Source organism: Lacerta agilis, chromosome 3, assembly GCF_009819535.1.
Source record: "Lacerta agilis isolate rLacAgi1 chromosome 3, rLacAgi1.pri, whole genome shotgun sequence".
Lineage (NCBI taxonomy): Eukaryota > Metazoa > Chordata > Lepidosauria > Squamata > Lacertidae > Lacerta > Lacerta agilis.
Window position 1 is genome coordinate 114,658,086 of NC_046314.1, and position 19,300 is coordinate 114,677,385.

Consider the following 19,300-nt stretch of genomic DNA (forward strand, 5'->3'; position numbering starts at 1 on the left):
AACTTCCCAAACTAGCAACAACCACCAAATTTCTCTCCAAATCAGCTCATTACAAATATATTTGAACAATGTAAGCTTAATAATCATAATCATAATAAAGAACTAAGATTATGCCCAGGAGTTGGGGTAAAATACATACCGGTAATTCCGAAACAGTGTTAAGATACAAGACGGTCATTCCAATAAGTCACAAATTACTTTCCATAACAAACTGTAAATTAGTCACACTTATGAATAATACACTCCCCCCCCCCCGCAACCTGGTTTTAATGTATCGTGGGTATTTTCTTTGGGTGGGTGGGTGGATGGATGGAAGTCACTCTGGGTTGCCTTGGGCAAGATATAGGGACTAACATATTTAATAAATAAAATAAAATATTCGTGTTTGCCGCAAGAAGAAATTTGTGCATTAAAAAAAAAAAAGCTCAGCTGATGCATCGAATGTCCCCATTTGATAACTTGATCCCCAAATATCATGCCAGGTTCTTGGAAAGAATGCAACAAGGGCAATGCTGCAATATTTGACAATCCATTGCCACACATCTCATCAATTACAGGTGGGTAATCTCATCAATCTGTTTTTCTTTAATCCACAGTTTATAGCCACAGACTTAAAGAACAATCCTGCAAAAAACAAAATCCATTGTCCATATATTTGAAATGAACATCAGCTTGATCTACTCCCCACCCCACGCCGGTGGAAAACAAAATATTTCACCACCACTGAAATATGGTTTTACACTCAAGTTTTTCTATTTTAGGTCATTTTCCTCCTTGCTGCCAGAGGAAAAAAAATCCCTCTATAAGCAGGCAAACCTATCTATTCACAGTTCTTGGGCAGTCTTGCAGTATTAGAACTGCAAAGTATTAAAGTTGTACCTACACACACCTCCCAATAAAAACCAAGCACCCGCCACTGGAACAAGTGAACCCGGGCAATCCAGTTGAGAGTATAGGCAGGGATTTGCTTTCAGTACTAGAACTAGACAGGGTGGATCTGATGTAAATCAAATTGATTTAAATCACGATTTAAATCATGAGTCAGTAAGACTTGATTTAAATCACTAGCAGTGGCATAGGAAGGTGGGGGAGATGGGGGCGGGGCGCCCCGGGTTCCACCCTGGGGGGGCGACACTTGGCATGCCCCACAACACCCAAGCTGAGCCCCGCCGCCTGGTAAAATCCTGAGCAAGTTGCAGAAAGAGGCAGCCCTGCCCCGCGGGCTGTCCAGGGCCCACCTGCCGCCGGCAAGGACCACTCTGCAGCGGGCAGGCCCCGAGCAAGCTGCAGAGCGAGGCCACCCCGTCTGGGGTCTGCCTGCCAGTGGCACGCACCACCCCAAAGCGCCACGTGCTGCCAGCGGGCCCCGAACAAGCCGCGGAGCGAGGCCACCCCGCAGCCCGTCCACAGCCGGCGCACGCTGCTCTGCAGCACGGATGCGCAGCGCCATGACGCATGCGCCATGACGCAAACCACGCCCCAGGATGCCGCCAGGTTCGCCGCCCTGGGCAGCCAAGCGGCTTCCTCCGCCACTGATCACTAGTTAGTAAGACTTGATTTAAATCATTATTATTTTTTTACAGAAAGACTCATTCTTGCTCGTATAATCTTAATATTTACAACCAGATGAAGGTTTCACTTTTGGAATAATAAATTTTCAGAGTAGTTTTTACAGTTACCGGTATATCAAAAATTACAGATTTGGTTATACTATTAGAAATACATAGACAGATAATTATGAAATTATTGTGAGGTTTAATAAATTAGCTGTTTATATTTGGATAACTTTTCTGCTGTACTTTATTGGAAGGAGAAAAATAATCATTTCTTTAATAACAATTTAAACAATTTATTTAACTAAAGCAATAACATTACAGTATAGCATATGTATCCATGTTTGTTAACTGATTTGGTTAAACTTTTTTTAAAAAAATAAGAATACTTAGACTGAGTTTTAGCACACATGAAAAACTTAAAACAAATCCTTATTTCCTGATGAATAGCCTTTGGACTATAATGTAACTTAAATAGAAAACTATATTTAGAAAGATTTTTCCTCCAAAAGCATTTTATTTTAAAAATCTGATTTAAATTTTTTAAAAAAACGATTTAAATTTTAAAAAACCTGATTTTTAAATTTTATTTTTTTAAAAAATCACTGATTTTTATCCACCCTGGAACTAGAGGACGTTAACAGTTCTTCCCCACTAAAATCCACTTCTGTTTAACCCACATTGTCTATGTTTCCGCAGCATAATCCGGAGGGGTGGGGGTCATTTTGTTGCTGCTATTGTTAAAACAACAAGTTCTTACAGATCTACCGCAGATCACCACAAGAGGAAAATGTCATAAGGACGTCATGTAGGCCAATGGCCCATCTAGTCCAGCATCCCGTTTTCACCTCAATCAACCAGCAAGCAAGACACGAGCACAAGAACACCCATCTTCATGAAGCGTACTGCGACTAACCATGATGGGAGAGCTTAGCCACTGCGGCCAGCAGCCACTGATTGTCTTCTCCTCCATGAACCTGTCTAATCCTCTCTTAAAGCCGTCACTGCCTCCTGGGGGAACAAGTTCCATAGTTTATTTAAGGATGTCACCGTATTTTGTTAAAACCACAACTAGAGCTCGCGCTAACTTCATTCTGTGGACTAGTATTTCTTCATATGCAGAAGATTTACACACACAACCAACGGAAAACCATTTCCAACTCTTCTTTCACTTTTCATTTCTTTTAAACTCACACACCCCCTCAATCCATTTGAAGCAAATTACTTGGAATTGGAATGAAGCCAGTTCTGCCCCATTGACCTCTGTTATTTTTCTTTCTTCAGTTTTAGGATAGATTTTAATGAACTCGTTGTTTCTACGTGGTGTTCGCTTTTAATTGAATTTATATTGTCAGTCACTTGGGCGGGGGAGTGACTCCAAGTTAAGAGACAGATTATATAAATGAAGTCAAATGAATGAACGGACATTGGACTTGAAGAAGTCTAAACTGATGCCACTCCAGGTATTCCAAATGAATATTTAGTTCTCACACACACATTTTGCATCCTGCCCTTCTTCCAAGGAGACAGCACCTAAAAGACCGAGGATGGCCCCAAAAAGGTTTGAAAATACGAAAGCCTCTTCCCATTTCTGAACTACAAAAGCTTTGCTTAATTTTAAAACATAGTGCGCTTTACTTCAAAGAACACTTCCCAGTAGAATGATTGGAATACACAGTAAAGGGTAGGATGGTGACCCAGTTCTCAGTTACTGAAACGTCAACATGTGCTGCAGTACGTAAAGGTGCAGTGCTCTCAACCCACACTGGAAAAAAGTTTCCTTTCAGTCACTACGGTATTTCTTTCCATCCTGAATGTCACATTCAGCAAAAAAAAACAAGTCATTCCCTCTTTGCTACCCATGAGATTAATTCAAGAGGAGGGTCACTTCCAGGATGTGAGCTTCAGAAACTTCAAGCTGCCTGAAGACGTGGGTAGGAAAGCAGTTTACATGCACTCAAACGTGAGATTCATGCATATAATTCTAATGCCAGTCAGCAACATTATGCTGCAGGTGTAACACATTAAACCATACTATCTATAAACACATTCACTAAGCTGATTCGATAACACACTAGAGCAGAACTGGCAAGTGCCTGGAAAAGCCTTTTATATGAAACCAAGCCATTCAGAAGGCAACACAGATGGGGCAGTCTCTAAACATAAACTCTAACACAGCACCAAGTCAGACCCGCATCACCCTCAATCCTTATTCAAAGACTATTTCATTCCCTTAAAAAAAAAATATCCATCTCTTGAGCTCAAATTACCCTCCAAACCATCTGACACCTCATTACCATGTTGATTTCCTTCAACCAGAAAAACTGCACAAGTACATTACTTATTCTCCCCAGGCTCTCTGAAAGAGGAGTGTGTAAACAATTAATGTGCATAAAAAGAGTTTGCTGCCTCTGCTTTTGATAATCTACCTGATGATGAGATGCAACATGCAAAAGCAAAGAGGCCACACTTAAAAGCAGCAACACAGAGCACCTACCCTCCCAGCCCACTCTCTGTGCAATGCAGACTTCTGCTTGCAGGCCCCCCGTTGCTGTGGGATTGTCACCAGCACCATCAACCGCGCATCTTTGCCCCAATATGGGCCCGTCGCACGACACCCTGCCCCAGCCATGTTTACGCAGTCAAAGCAGCCCAGACTCTTAATGACCAATCTGGACAAGAAGAAAGCGGCTTCACTGCTTTGCTATTAAATCTTGCTGGTGGTTGTGTGTAGTTTTGCAGGAGAACACGAACACGCAGGCATGTCAAAAGTTTAGGTGTGGGAGAAGAGTAGGCAAGTTTTCCCTGCTCCTGAAAATTACACTATTCATCTGAAATTTTAAAAGGGGGGTGGGGAGAGGGAGAGGGTGTATGCGGCACTTGACATAACCCAGAAACGAGCAGCAGCTTTCCCCCACCTACAGATTTTTAGTTAAATGACTTTGAATAACCATATGCACACTTCCTCCCAACCCAGGCTCCCTCTCTGCCTCTGTGCTCACAAATACTTGCTGACACTCTCCTTCCACCAGCCTCCGATTTTAAGACTCTAGTGTTCTCCTGGTCCCCTGCTCAACTGACTCTCCCGGGGATTTGAGGGTGGGGGACAAGCCCTCCCATTCAGAGCCAAAGTTAATACCGTTGTTTCACCACCACCAACACTTATGATTTGTTGTGGGGAGGAGATAATGTCATTTCCAGGAACTGCTTTCTACTCTGGTTTAACCAAAGATGTAAAGGGAAACTGGATGGTACACCACATCCCCTCAGAGCCTGGTGCTGCTCCCTTTCTCGTTGGAAGCCCCTTCCCATACATTCCACCAAACCCCCTTCCCACTCCATTTCCCCCCAACTATTCCCCATAACTAAAGATCACTCCCACACAAACACACCTTCTCTCCACTTCTCTACAGATCACCTATGGGGTGGACTTTGGTAATATGGCACCCTGCCTGAGACAAGGCAAAATTGGGCAAAACCCACCCCCCTCAATATTTCTTATTTTCACAATAACTGAGTAGGTACCAGTATAAATACAGGGATGATGATTACTACTGCTACTACTTTGCACCCCCTCCGCTATGCACCCCTGTGTGAGGGAACTGCCCACCCCCACCCTAAATCCATCACTGCTGGGATCTTCCATTACTCACCCGTTTTGGGGTACTTTGCCACCTTCTCTGGCATCTGACAGATCCTTCTAGGGGGATCCCCTCGCCGGCCTATAGCTTTCCAACTCCCTAGGGTCCTAGTTACCCTTTTTTTCTTCTTTGCACAGCTCCCTAATCTGGGCTGGGGGGGGGGTGCAACCCCTTTGACCTGTCTGCACCCATTTGGGGGAAAGGTCTTCTTCCTGCGGGGTGGGGGGGTTTACAACGCGTGTCCCCTCGCCCTCACACGCTCCCCTCCTTCCCCACCCCAAAAGAAGCAAACTCCCTTCTATCTGCCACAACCTCCTCTTGGCACAGAGACCTCCCCCCCCCGGGGGACCCCTGCTCTCCAACACCCACCATACTCCCTTGGCAGACCCACCCACCCCGCGACCACCACCACCACCACCCCCAATCGCCAGGCTTTTGCACCAACACGCCCCTGCCCCCTTCTTCCCTGTCACACCCAGACCTCAAAATCATACAAACCCCCCCCCCTCAAGCAGCCCTGCTCCTTCTGATGCAGCGCCCACCCACCCACCCCCCAAAAAAAACCCGCCCCCTTCTTCGCACCCACCCAAATCGCCCCTTGGCTTCCTGGCGGACCCCCCCCCTCCAAAATGCACCCCGCCCCCTTCTTTAAACCTCCCCCCCAAGCGAGCTTCTTCTTCGCCCCCCCCTCCCACAAAAAAATCATTTTTGCAAACTCCCCCCCCCTCGCCCTCCTGCTGCGCCCCCACCCCCCCAAAAGCAAGCCTCGGCCCCGGGCTTCCCTTCCTCGCCTGACAGCTCAGCGCCCCCCCCCACACACACACACACCCGGCGGGCTCACCTGCTGCCTCCGGCCGCCAGTCGGACTCAGGCCGGGCCAAGGCCTCCCTCCTCCGCGGGGAAGGACCGGGGGTCGTCGCCTTCCTTGGCGGCGGCGGCGGCGGCGAGGAGGACCGGGCGCGCCCGGGGCCGGCGAGGAGCGCAGTCGCTGAGGCGGCCCTTCTCCCCTGCTGGTGCGGCGGGTGCTGGCGGTTCTCCTCCTCCTCCTCCTCCTTCTACTTCTGGGGCCCCGGCTCCCTTGGCGGGGCTCCTGGGCGCCCGGGGCCCCCTGTCTCCGCGCTCCCTCAGCCTCCGGCGCCTGCTCCGCCTGCTCGGCTCCCGAGGGCGGGCGGAATGGCGAGGGGGCGCGGAGGAGGAGGAGGAGGAGGAGATGGGGCGGGACGCGGCCGAGGGGCTGGCGGAGGACGGAGAAGGGGAGGCCGCCGATACCGCCGCCGCCGAGCAGGCGAGGGGCCGAAACCGCCTCAGCCGCGCGCCGCCATCTTGGGCAGGGTGGCAGGAGCCGCCTGAGGGGAACCGCCGCCGCCGCCTCCTCCTCCTCCTCCTCTCCGCCCTCGTCCTCCTCCGGTCGAGGGCAGCGGCGGCACCAGGCCGCGCTCCCCTCGGCAGCCCGAGCTCGACGACGACGACGACGCCTCACGCTCCTCGGGAAAGAGCGCCTCTAAGCATGTGCAGAGTTCCCCGGGCGGCAGGCGCAGCAGCTGCCTGTATCCTCCTCACCAGGCGTTAGATATTAACTGCGGCGAAGGCTTAACGTTTTAGAAGGGGTGGGGGTTCAGTTCTGCTGCTGCTTTTCTCCTTGCAAGTAGAGGGGGAGAGGGTCAGCCATAAGGGGGTGCAGAACCGTGTTATCTGAGACGCAGTTGGCATTTTTATTTATTTATTTGATTTAGGGTGTAGCTGCCCCCTGTACCCCCCTGGGTACACCCATCCATGCACCCCAATTAAATATTTTAGGGGGCCGCCCCCCCAAAAAAAGTTCATGGGCATTGCCATTCCAATGGTGAATGGGAACTCTGCACATGCTTAGAGGCGCTCTTTCCCAAGGAGCGTGAGCATCAAGTGAGCAATTATGCAGGGCAGAGCTTACCCACAATATTTTATTCAAGTTGGCCCCCCTGGTGACAGCCATCACCTAAGTGTGAGTGTGCTTGGCAGGGTATTTGGGGCATCGCCTGCCTGTGCATGTGGTCAGGTGCTTCTGTTGTACAAGGCGCCGCTTAAGTTGACAGCGCTCTTCGAAAAGCAGTTTAAAAGTGAAATCCGTAAGTGCAGGTTCCAAACGGGAAGCAGGCCAGCAACGCATTCCTGTGCGGCTTTACTTGGAAGTAAGCCCCAGTGCCATCCGTGAGGCTTGCTCCCCAGTAAGTGTGCTGAGAGGCTTGCGGAAAGCACAGCGCATCGGAGGCGAGAGGGGCTTCTCGGGGGCTGTGCTGCTAGCGTTGCAGGTCGGTCCATTCGCACATTAAGCACAGTGGCAGCACACCCAGCTGGTGCTAGCTGAACGCAAACGGTCAAGCGTTTTTATTCATGGCTAGCCTCTCTGGGCCCTCTCCTCGCCAGCTGCCTTGCAGCTTCCTGGTGAACCCCTTAGGTTTATAAATCCGTATTTCCGCCCCACAACCTATGGCGCTGAAACACGAGACGCGGCGTCTCAGGATCACTGGCTGAGTGCTCGCTGTGCCCTGGCCCCTGACCGGCAGAGCCTCCTTAGGTCTTCAGGTGGGGGCTCTTCGCAGCCCCAAAGGTCGGACGCGGAGGCTTTCTGCGTGCAGAGCATGTGTTCTGTCACTGAAGGGCAAAATAAAAGTGGTTTTGCATTTAACACGCAAGCCCTTTTAACAAATAAAAATAGCATCGGCTGAGGGCGGGGTAATAATTATCAGGGTCACAGCGGGCACAGAATGGGAACTAATCCTTGCCTCTCCATCAGAGCCCCAAGGAAAACATTTCTTGTGAATGTGCTACTTATAAATGCTCAATAGGAGCCCGGCTGGGACAGACCAAAGGTCTGATCCTTTGGTGAACCACATTGGAAGCTCACGAGTTGTCGAGTATGCCGTTGTCTCTCGGTGACTGGCCTTCAGGTGTACACGGCTTGCGATACATGGCATAGCATGCAGCCATCACAAATAGTAGCCATCAGTAGCCTTTTCCTCCGTGAATTTGTTCGATATCCTTTTTAAACCATCCAGGGTAGTGATTGTTACTACCAAGGCAGCCAAACGTGGCTTTGGAGCCCCGTGAGCAGGGAGGGAATTGGGGCCCCGGTAAGTGCAGACCAGCTAAAAATATTTACACAGGATATAAAACAAGTGTGTTATCTCATGTTTATGTCAATCATAAATATGATTGTATCTGTACCTGTTGAGAATATAAAGAGCCTAAAGGCTCATGTCAAAAATACAATCGCCCTCACGATCGTTGCTGAACTTTAAATTTTTAACTTGGATGTGTAACACGACAACTTTGCTGCATTTGCACAGTGTTCACTGTCGAAAACATGTAAATGCGACTGCTCAGAGTAAGATGAGATTGCACCGTCATACTGTCAAAGCCCAGAAGCGTATAGAGTCAGAAATGCGCTGTTCACTGCACAGGTTTGCAAGCCATTATTCAGAATTGTGCATATACTGAAAGCAAGATATATATTTTAAGAGCTACATAAAACATATGCAAGATAGTGGGGCCCTTCCAGGCCCTAGTAATTTGTAGCAGCTTCCTGCCCCCGTGCATGCTCTCGTCGGCCCTAGTTACTGCATCTTCAAGTAATCTTAACCTCATAGTCTAACTTTGTGCTGTGTGAAGTACTTTTGCCTATCCTGAATCCAGGTGACCTGGATGTCTAGTATTTTGAGAGAGAGAAACTCTCTACTTTCTCCACACCCTCCATCATTTATGCTCCTCTATAAGGACCCGCTTACTCGTATTTTTGCTAAACTAAGAAAGGCCCAAGTATGCTGAAGGGGGATTTCCTCCCAATGCATGTAGTATCAGTTTCTGGAGGCAGGTGGGATGTTCCATGGAATGCAACTGGGGAGGAAAGACTTTAATTCCTCATCCCCGCCTGCTGCAATCCTAAAAATGATCAGCCCCCATCCTCCACCTGATGCTTTTTGTATTTAAAACAACAACACACATGTGGTTTGGGTCTGAGCTATGGCCCTTTCGATATTCTGAACGTCCTTGCCATATGAAGTGTGAACCAGATCACAGCCGCGTTGTACAGCAGCAGCAGCAGCAGCAGAGTCGCAGATTACTTAACCACAAAATGCAACTTAATGTTCGTGGAGACGCCATCAGTCATGCCATTTCTGGCAGCCTCGCTGTAGCATATCATGGCCCTGATGCATTCTTGGAACACAGCACACCACTCGGCCCACGCAGTTGCTCAACCCACAATTTTACCACACACAAGTCGGCCTCAAGATGACTTCACACGCACTCACCATGCTGGAAATTCGTGTTTGGTACACTTGCTGCTCATTGTGCGTAAAACACTTATGCGAGGAGGTTGTTTCAAAGACTACACCAGCAAAGCATCCTCTCTGGTGAATAGTCAATAGAAAATATGTGAAAATACATTAAGTGAAAATAAAATGCTGAGTGTGGTGAGCAATCTTAATAATGTGAGCAAAATTAATAATATTCCCCCCCCACACACACACACAAACTTCTTGTGAGTGGGATTTGCTGCCCAAGAGGGGTTTTTTTTTAATCTTAACTTTCACATAATTCACTTCTTTAATTTTCCAGTGTGCATTGTTATAGGTACCTAATACTTTCAAATTCTCAAATTTGGGATGTGCCTGCCAACTTCTTTATATCTGCTCACTAACATAATCCAGATGTCCAAAGATCAAACAAAGTGGGCTGGGTTCTAAATGGGGGATTAGGAGTGTGGCCTGCCTGCATTTTCTTCCTACTTTATTTATTTGTTTACCTATTTGTTGCCTGCCCTTCATCCTACAGTCCCAAGGCAGGATACAGCATTAAACACAATTTTTTTAAAAAAGTGTAAAACAGCTTACAATCACCAAAAAAATAAAATAAAACAACCCATACACCTCAAGTATCAAAGGCCAGGTTAAATAGATGTGTCTTCAGCATTCTCTGTAAAGTGTATAATGAAAATGCCGGGCACACCTCTGTGGGGAGGAAGTTCCACAGCTTAGGAGCCACCACAAAAAAGTCTCTCCTTTGAGCCTCTGCACACAGAGGGCCTCCTCTGCCGACCTCAGCACCCAGTACGGCCTTTTAAATACTTGGGACCCGAATCATTTAAAGCTTCAAACAAAATAGACAGAGGTGGGGCAAGGATGCATGTACAGGTGAAACTCGAAAAAATAGAATATCGTGGAAAGGTTCTTTTCTTTCAGTAATTCAACTTAAAAGGTGAAACTAATATATGAGGTAGACTCATGACATGCAAAGCGAGATATGTCAAGCCTTTATTTGTTATAATTGTGATGATTATGGCGTACAGCTAATGAGAACCCTAAATTAACAATCTCAACTTTGGGGTTTTCATCAGCTGTACACCAAAATCATCACAATCAACAAAGGCTTGACATATCTCGCTTTGCATTTCACGAGTCTATCTCATATATTAAACTCCAGTAGCTAATAAAAACAATTGCTTACATAAATGGACTTTTCCACAATATTCTAATTTTTCGAGTTTCACCTGTAACTCTGTTCAAATTCAGTACTCGCCAATAACCTGTGTGATCCCTGCTTGTGCAACGCTGTCTCAAGAGAGGCTCGCCTGGCACCTTCATTACCATTTTTAGGCGCCACGCAAAAGCATTCCACTTTTCCTGGCCCTTTGGCTACTTAAACAATCTATAGCCTTTTAAACTTGAGGGGGGGGAGTTATCTTTGTTTTGGTGTTGCTATGTTATGCATTTTTGTGTTTTTATACTGTAAACCCCACTGTGATCCCCTGATGAAGGGCAGTATAGAAAATAAATATGATGATGATAACAACACTCGCCTTCCCGTGCATAAGGGACCGTCTCTCCTGGTATGTCCCGTGTAGGACCTTAAGGTCCTCAAATAATAATCTTTTGGAGGTCACGAGCAACAAAGATGCTAGGTTGGCCTCAACTAGGGCCAGGGCCTTCTCAGTATTGGCCCCAACTTGGTGGAACAGTCTATCACAAGAGACCAGGGCCCTGCGGGATTTGGCATCTTTCCGCAGGGCCTGCAAGACGCAGCTGTTCCACCTGGCCTTTGGGTTTGTATTTTCTGTTTGATATTTATGCTTCATTCTTTTATTGGTGGGTTATTTGAAAATGAGACTGCAGTTTTAATATTGAATTTTTAAATTTGTATTTTAATCTGTTATTTTAAATTGATTGTGTTTATGTTTTTGCTGTGATTTTAATTAGTGTTAGCCGCCCTGAGCCCGGTTTTTGGCTGGGAAGGGTGGGGTATAAATAAAAATAATTTATTATTATTATTATTATTATTATTATTATTATTATTATCCACCCCAGCTAACGTCTTCATAAGCACTGGGTTCAGTCCTATCTGCACATGCAGTCCACTCTCGTCCGCTACATCGTCAGACCCATTAATCCAAACCAAACGCTGCCCTTCCCCTGATTTCTAACAGGTGCAATTAGATCCTCCCCGTCTTTCGTATCAAATCCACAACTAAGACCTCATTAACAAAGCCAAAGGTTGCAACAAATACATCACTTCCTCAACAGAGACCGACTCAGGCTACCACCTGTTGCTCTCTCCTCCCGGCATGGCAGGGGCACAAATTCCCAACAATAGCCTTCTTAAAATAAGATCACTTCTGCAGTGTAACTTAGCTGCTTGTCTGTTTTCCCGGGAGCGGGAAGAGAGCAGGAAGTTGATACGGTTAACCTCTTGTGCTGGGCAAAACATACAAACTAGTTGGATTTAAGTAATGGCAGGGATAAGGAAACAGTCCTTCTGATCTTTGAGACCTGGACGATAGTCACTCAGCTTCCTGGTGCATTCTTTCTTACCTGAATATAAATGCTTGTGGCAACCGCATGACATGGGCAGGATATCTTGGGTGTTTCCAAATGGGGTGGATGCTATTCATGCATGCAAGTTTTAAAGTCCACATGGTGGCAGCATCAAAATACCAACCTATATCAGACTCTCTAAGTGCCCCTGTTTTCCAGGGACAGTCCCAGATTTACAGAAGCCGTCCCGGTTTCTGATTTGATCCCAGAATGTCCCGCTTTTTCTTAGGATGTCCCTATTTGGAGTTATCCGACCCCCAAGCCATTTGAAGGCAGCCCTGTATAGGGAAGTTTTTTTTTATTTTATTTAATGTTTTGTTATGCTTTTATATATGTTGGAAGCAGCCCAGAGTGGCCAGCGCAACCCAATCAAATGGGTGGGGTGTTATTATTATGGAATAGGGCATGGGTAAGCAAACTAAGGCCCTGGGGCTGGATCCGGCCCAATCGCCTTCTAAATCCGACCCGCGGCCGGTCCAGGAATCAGCATGTTTTTACTTGCATAGAAAATGTCCTTTTATTTAAAATGCATCTCTGGATTATTTGTGGGGCATAGGAATTTGTTCATTTCCCCCCCTTCAAAATATAGTCTGGCCCCCCACAAGGTCTGAGGGAGAGTGGACCAGCCCCCTGCTGAAAAAGTTTGCCAACCCCTGGAATGGGACGTCCCTATTTTCATCAGAGAAATGTTGGAGTGTATGCAGAGGGCCTTCTCGGTAGTGGCGCCCACCCTGTGGAACGCCCTCCCATCAGAGGCCAAAGAGATAAGCAACTACTTGACATTCAGAAAATACCTGAAGGCATAGGGAAGTTTTTAATCTGTGATATTTTAATGTATTTTAATATTTGTTGGAAGCCGCCCAGAGTGGCTGGGGGGACCCGGCCAGATGGGCGGGGTACACATAATAACATTATTGTTGTTGTTGTTGGGCGGGGTACAAATAATAACGTTGTTGTTGTTGTTGTTGTTGTTGTTGTTACATTCTGCCCCCCGCCCTCTAAATCCAGGTTTACCTTTTGGGGGGGGGGGGAATCTAGTAAGTTGTTTTTAAAAAAACAAAAAAACTTCCCAATGGGCTACCCCTCTGTAGGGACTCTTGTGTTGTCAGAATACAATACAGCTTATTGGTCCTCATCCAGCCCATGATTCCATCCAGATTTGGGGCATGCAAGACCTCCTCTGCTTCAGAAGTTACAGTGGAATAGAGCTGGGTATCATCAGAATACTGGCGACACCTATTCAGAGCTGCTTTGCAGAAATGTTTTTTTTCCAGATCATCTTCTCCCAGATACCAACCCCCCCCCCCTCCACAACAACAGAGTTCCTGCTAGAGGATGCTATAGCAACGGCTGCAGCCAGTGGTGGGTTCACAGCAGCATCTTAAAATGTATGCACACAGACGCTCCAGAAAGATAACAAGCATATATGCATCTTAGGAGTTTGTCTTGCGCATCCAGCAGTGGGAGCGGATAACTGTTTGACCTGCCTACTTACCAGAATCCCCAACCAGCATCTGTGGGGAGTTTCCACACAGAGTATCCTCAGAGGAGGGATTTTTCATCAGGACACCGGTAGGGGAGGGGAAGAGTTGCATTTCCTCTCCACAACAGCTTTGATCCCATTAATTATCAACTCCCCCATCCCCAGCTGATGCAATCTGCATTTTAAAAAAATCTGCCATATCTAGTCAGTGGTGACCACCCTCAGGGAGCCTCCAGGCTGTCCATATTTTGCAGGAGGGATTCAAGTGCATACTGGAACTTCAGGTTTGCACGTTGATAATTTTATTATTTATTAAATTTGTCTTCTTTCTTCTTCTCTTCTTTGGCGATCACTCGTAGCCGAGTAAAATCGTCTTCCAAAACACGGTTTTAACAATGAGTCCGTCAGTGACCGTGGAGGCCGATTCTGGATCCACACATCCTTCCACAGTGGGGACATTGGTTTCTAGACGGGAGTTGATCACGGTGTGGATCTGCCAAGCATGACTTCCTCTTAGCATGTTTCTCCCTTGCATCCTGAGTTCGAGCATCTTCAAAGCCCAGGACACCTTTGGGAAAAGCTGTTCTCCAATTGGAGCGCTCGCAGGCAAGTGTTTCCCAATTGTTGGTGTTTATACTGCATTTTTTAAAATTTGCCTTGGGACAGTCTTCATCTGTAGATCTCAGGGCGGTTCACGGCATGAGGTGGATTAAAGCATTCTGTCACCCTAGCACAACAAATGCACTTAAAAACAAACGAACGTGCAGAGAAATGTCTTGCAGATTGAGGGCGAAATGCATTGGAAAGGGTGGAATGAACAAGTGACGGGAACGAGCCAGCAGTAAATCACACGAAACAAGTTGACTTTAACTCTTTATTAGCAAAAACACAATCTGCACAGGAGTGCCATGCCTAATGGGTACAGCAACTCTTGTCCAGCAGGTCTGGGCCCCATGAAGCAGTTGATGAGACTGAAAGCCCTTGCCTCCCCACGGCAGCCTATGTCCCCTCCTCTCCAGTGTTTTGGCCAAGAAACGGAGACTAAGCCTGTTTGCCTGTCTGCTCCTCCCGCTTCATGCCTCGTCTGGTTCTGGGTGAGTGGTGGTGGTGGGGAGCTTGTTGCAGCAGGAAGGGGAGACCCCGTGACTCTTCACCAGACAAATTAATCTCTGCCTCTTGGCCTTCTTCCTCTGCTGCTTCAGCTTCTGCCTCTGATTCTGGACTTCTCTCTGCCACAGACTCTCTCTGCTCACTAAACCCTGTTAGCTCTTCAGCTTCCAACACCTCCAGTCCCCTGACTCTGAGCCTTCTTCCCTTGGAGGTTCCCCAGTGGTTCCTCCTACCATTCCTCTGTGTCCAACCAGTCAGTGACCACAAGTGACCCATGGGGAAACAAGAGCTGTGGACTTGTAATCTGGTGAACCAAGTTCGATTCCCCACTCCTCCACATGCAGCTGCTGGGTGACCTTGGGCTAGTCATACTTCTCTGACATCTCTCATCCTCATTCACCTCACAGAGTGTTTGTTGAAGGGGAGGAAGGGAAAGGAGATTGTTAGCTGCTTTGAGACTCCTTATAAGGGGAGTGAAAGGCAAGATATCAAATCCAAATTCCTCCTCCTCCTCCTCCTCCTCCTCCTCCTCCTCCTCCTCTTCTTCTTCTTCTTCTTCTTCTTCTTCTTCTTCTTCTTCTTCTTCTTCTTCTTCTTCTTCTTCTTCTTCTTCTTCTTCTTCTTCCTGTCATCTAACCACCCTGCAAACAAATCAGAAATAATCCCCAATATAAACTCAACAGAGGGTGCTTCTAGACTCTTACTGCTTTGGGGTGGGGTTCAATCACATACTGGCAAAGATAGTTGTGCAAAGATAGTCGATTATTGGGATGTCCCGCACAGAATACCCTCTTCCCTAAAAAGATTGGACTTTTTGTAATATTTCAAGTGACAGCACTTGCATTGATGTAGCATTGTCTGACTTCCCCACAAACAAATCCGAACAAATGCTCATTAAATGGCCAGCATCATCTAATCTCCCCACAAGCAAATGAGGATCAATGCACACACAGAAGGGGAAAAAAGGTAAAGGACCCCTGGATGGTTAAGTCCAGCCCAAGGCGACTATGGGGCTGTGGCACTCGTCTCGCTTTCAGGCCGAGGGAGCCGGGGTTTGTCCACAGACAGTTTTCTGGCTCATGTGGCCAGCAGGACTAAACCGCTACTGGTGCATGGAGGACTGATGAGTGCCAGGGCGCACAGAAACGCCGTTTACCTTCCTGCTGCAGAGGTACCTATTTATCTACTTGCACTGGTGTGCTTTTGAACTGCTAGGTTGGCAGGAGCTGGGACAGAGCAACGGGGTGTCATGGGGTTTTGAACTGCCGGCCTTCCGATCAGCAAGCCCAAGAGGCTCAGTGGTTTAGACCACCTCTGGAGGCTTCGCCTGGAGCAAAAAACAAAACAAAACAAAACAAAACATCTAGCCCCCTGTAGCTATGGCTCTGACTTTTGGCACTGAAATCTGCAAAGCCACTGAAAAACTGTTAGATCTCTGAGCCCAGAAGTGTCCTCTAACGTGTTTGCAGGGCGCACTGTGGGGTGTTGAGGCCAGCCAAGGCCTGTTCCAAGAAAACAGAGACTCCTGGCAAGCGGGGGGGGGGGGGGGGGGGGTCGGCAGAGCAACATGCTTTGCTACTTGCTGCTATGACTATTGAAAGCCATAATAAACACGTTTGATTTAATGTTCCCCAGAGCAGGGCACTAGGAATTCTTTATTAAAAGGCTAGTCCCAGCTGCTCAGGCTATCCGGGAGCTACTGGCAGAGCCTGCAAAGTGCGTCAATTAGTGTGGCTGCTTTAGAAATTGGAGGGGGTTTGCTATGAGAGCTTTGCAGGTACCCACTGCAGCTACCACAGTTCTCTCCTAATATTTCCACATTGTTCTTGCAAGGCTCTTGGGCCATTTATTTACTAAATTTATATATCCCGCAAGGCAGTTTACTTAGACGTCAGGGAGAAAGCTGAATTAAAACCCTGAAGTGCTAGTTTTCTACTGGCGGGGAGTTTCTTACACAAAGAATGATCCAACACTACGTCCTTGCATTTACAGGACGAAGCAGCAAAGTTTCAGGAAGGAGCGCACTACCAGGAACGTAAGAGGGGCAAGAGCGCAAGGGGTCGCCCTGGCCGATCCAAGGGCCTTGTCCACATCCTCAGTCTTTACCAACTTAAACTCACCCAACACAACACAACAGGACTGGACAGTGACCTGGACACTTATTGAGAGCGATTTGCGGTAACAGCGGAGTCAAGATCCCAGTGCATGCAAGCAATTTTATCCTCAAAATGCTTTGCAAAAACAAGCTACAATCAGTTCTGTCCCCTCCTTCAAGCCAGACACAATGGGGACACAATGGAGGCAACAAAGTATGCCTTCAACCCAACTAGGTAGGCTCAATGATGAGTCCTTATCAGTGTTCAATTGCATTCAACCGAAGTTTTTCTGCACTTGCGTTCAGGCTCTGGTTATCTCCTGCTTGGACTACTGCAATGCACTTTACGTGGGGCTACCTTCGAAGGTGACCCGGAAATTGCAACTAATCCAGAATGCGGCAGCTAGACTGGTGACTGGGAGCGGCCGCCGAGACCGCATAACACCGGTCTTGAAAGACCTACATTGGCTCCCAGTACGTTTCCGAGCAAAATTCAAAGTGTTGGTGCTGACCTTGAAAGCCATAAACAGCCTGGGCTCAGTATACCTGCAGGAGCGTCTCCACCCCCATCGTTCAGCCCGGACACTGAGGTCCAGCGCCGAGGGCCTTCTGGTGGTTCCCTCACTTCGAGAAGCGAGGTTACAGGGGACCAGGCAAAGGGCCTTCTTGGTGGTGGCGCCCGCCCTGTGGAATGCCCTCCCAGCAGGTGTCAAGGAAATAAACAACTATCTGACTTTTAGAAGATATCTGAAGGCAGCCCTGTTTAGGGAAGTTTTTAATATTTGATGTTTTATCGTATTTTTACAATTCTGCTGGGAGCCGTCCAGAGTGGCTGGGGAAACAAATATTATTTTTATTATTATTAGCCATCTCCCAGCTTGCTTCCTCACCCTAAGCTCTGGAGTATACCAGGGAGCCACAAAAAAGCAGGGATCATGCCAATGGCCCAAGTCATACGGATGTTCCACAGGTTGGCCATGGCTTCAAAAAGGGCACCAGTCCTAGCAACTGGGAAATCCCCCAGAGCCGTCTGCAAACCATTTGGATTCACCCATTTGGATTCACCGTCTTCAATAGTCCCCGGCTTCTGCAGAGGGGGAAAAGTGCCGTGAGCTTAAATCTCAACAAGAAGTGACCTGGCCGTGACAAGGGACTCATTTCAATGTCCCCCACCTTTCAGATCACCCTCTTCCTGCACAGCAGAGAAAACAAGGTGCAAACAAGTTTTTGGGGTGTGATAACAACAGATTATCAAAGCTCCTGTAAAATAATTCAATTAGACAAGCAGCAGTTGCTACAAGCTATTCAATTTTGGCTCGGTGCTGCCCAGTAATAAAATCACAGGGTACAAACAGAGCCAAACTTAGGGCCCTCTGATTTCAATGGGAAAACCAAACACATGTTTATATCTCTTCTTGTTGATACTGGTGGGATTTGAAAGTGCTTAACTTTGGCTCTGTTGTGCCCATAATATATGGCAGTATTTATTCTTTCGGCTCACTGTGCATTAACTCTTCAGGGGTCAGATGCGATTTTTGCTGTTTTACAATCCATGCTGGGCTTGCAGCAATTACAAAGTTGAAACCACCACCCCACCCCCGCAAAGATCCATAAAGAATTGAGTGCTCTGTCCCTGGAATATCTAAAAGAGATCAGATGGGTGGTTCTGGAGCACTTTGTACAATTACTTCAGTTATCCCGAACAGGAAAAAAAAATCCATTGTGTAGCCTTTTCAGCATATTACCTTGATATGGCCTAGGGTAGCCATATTTTAAAAAGTGAAAAGTTGTTGAGCTTTTTCTGCAAAGGAAATTTGCCCCCCAAAAACCAGCACTTCCAACATGGGTTGCCGTATGTCCAGGTCTTTTCCAGATATTTCAGTGCTTTTCGAAAAATCCACCTGGACACTATTCCCAACGGACGAATCCCAGATATGTCTGAGGTTGGCAGCCCTAATACGGCCTAACTATGATATTCATCCTAAAGACCAAGGAGATTTGCCTGAACAATAGGAAATTAGTCTTAGATGCAGTGATATCCTTGTCTGGTATTCCATGACATCACACTAACTCCAAGGCCCAAAACTGTAAGCAAGCACCAATTGTGAGAGTGTGGGATGCATTTAGGGATGACGTTAGCCTTCTTAGTTTGGCCAATGGATAGGTTTGATCTTCTTGCAGTCCATGGGACTCTCAAGAGTCTCCTCCAGCACCAGAATTCAAAAGCATCAGTTATTTGGCAATCAGCCTTCTTTATGGTCCAGCTCTCACTTCCGTACATTACTACTGGGAAAACCATAGCTTTAACTATAAGGACCTTTGTTGGCAAGGTGATGTCTCTGCTTTTTAAGATGCTGTCTAGAGCTGGACCATAAAGAAGGCTGATTGCCGAAGAATTGATGCTTTTGAATTATGGTGCTGGAGGAGACTCTTGAGAGTCCCATGGACTGCAAGAAGATCAAACCTATCCATTCTCAAAGAAATCAGCCCTGAGTGCTCACTAGAAGGGCAGATCCTGAAGTTGAGGCTCCAGTACTTTGGCCACCTCATGAGAAGGGAAGACTCCCTTG